We start from the raw sequence: 1,590 nt of genomic DNA on the forward strand, positions 1-1,590 counted from the left end.
GGGGGGGGGGGCACCAGCCCGATCGACTGGAGCGCGGGGAAACAACATCACTGAGAATCAGCGCGACGCACTGGGCTGACCTCTGACCCCTGCCCCCCCCCCCCTCGCTGAGGAACGCTGAGGTCAGATGTGACTTTCCCTCCCCGGTTTGGAGTTTGGAAAAACTCAATAAAAAAGGGTCAATAAAGTGGTGAGGAGGGGGGGGTGGGGGCAGAGGGGGGGCAGAGGGGGGGCAGAGGGGGGCTCTCCCTTTGTCTCCGCCCCCCCCCCCCCCCCGGTGTGAGTGAGCGGCACCGTGTAGAATCAGCGCTGAAGGCGGGGGAGGAGCGCCCGGCGCTGGGTCTTCAGAACAGCCGCCTCAAGGAAGACCTTTGTCTCCCCCATCCCCCCCCCCCCCCCCCAGGGGGAGCCTAGCCCCCATTCACACCACCCGCTGACGGAGGCTGAGCTACGTCACCCTGAGGGTGACAGGAGTCGTGAAACGGTTCAAGGGGATGAATGAACGTCTGAATGAATGAATGAAAGGGAAGTGAAGAGAGCACTGGCCTGAGCCTCCCAGTGTCTCCTGCTGTCACCCCCCCCCACTGAAGGACCCCCCCCCACTGAAGGACCCCCCCCCACTGAAGGACTCCTCACGTCTCCCCCCCCCACTGAAGGACTCCTCACGTCTACCCCCCCCCCCCCACTGAAGGACCCCCCCCCCCACTGAAGGACTCCTCACGTCTATCCCCCCCCCCCCCCACGAGGAGACAGAAGCTCCTCTGGGGACTAATGTACACATGTTGTGACCCAGAGAGAGGTTCTCCTCTACAGAGCTGACCCAGAGAGGGGAGGTTCTCCTCTACAGAGCTGACCCAGAGAGGGGAGGTTCTCCTCTACAGAGCTGACCCAGAGAGGGGAGGTTCTCCTCTACAGAGCTGACCCAGAGAGGGGAGGTTCTCCTCTACAGAGCTGACCCAGAGAGGGGAGGTTCTCCTCTACAGAGCTGACCCAGAGAGGGGAGGTTCTCCTCTACAGAGCTGACCCAGAGAGGGGAGGTTCTCCTCTACAGAGCTGACCCAGAGAGAGGTTCTCCTCTACAGAGCTGACCCAGAGAGGGGAGGTTCTCCTCTACAGAGCTGACCCAGAGAGGGGAGGTTCTCCTCTACAGAGCTGACCCAGAGAGGGGAGGTTCTCCTCTACAGAGCTGACCCAGAGAGAGGTTCTCCTCTACAGAGCTGACCCAGAGAGGGGAGGTTCTCCTCTACAGAGCTGACCCAGAGAGGGGAGGTTCTCCTCTACAGAGCTGACCCAGAGAGGGGAGGTTCTCCTCTACAGAGCTGACCCAGAGAGGGGAGGTTCTCCTCTACAGAGCTGACCCAGAGAGGGGAGGTTCTCCTCTACGGAGCTGACCCAGAGAGAGGTTCTCCTCTACAGAGCTGACCCAGAGAGGGGAGGTTCTCCTCTACAGAGCTGACCCAGAGAGAGGTTCTCCTCTACAGAGCTGACCCAGAGAGAGAGGGGAGGTTCTCCTCTACAGAGCTGACTCAGAGAGAGGTTCTCCTTCTCCTCTGCTACAGAGCGTCCTGTGGCCCAAACAAAATGTCCCTA

The sequence above is a fragment of the Gadus chalcogrammus genome, chromosome 2, assembly GCF_026213295.1.
Source record: "Gadus chalcogrammus isolate NIFS_2021 chromosome 2, NIFS_Gcha_1.0, whole genome shotgun sequence".
Lineage (NCBI taxonomy): Eukaryota > Metazoa > Chordata > Actinopteri > Gadiformes > Gadidae > Gadus > Gadus chalcogrammus.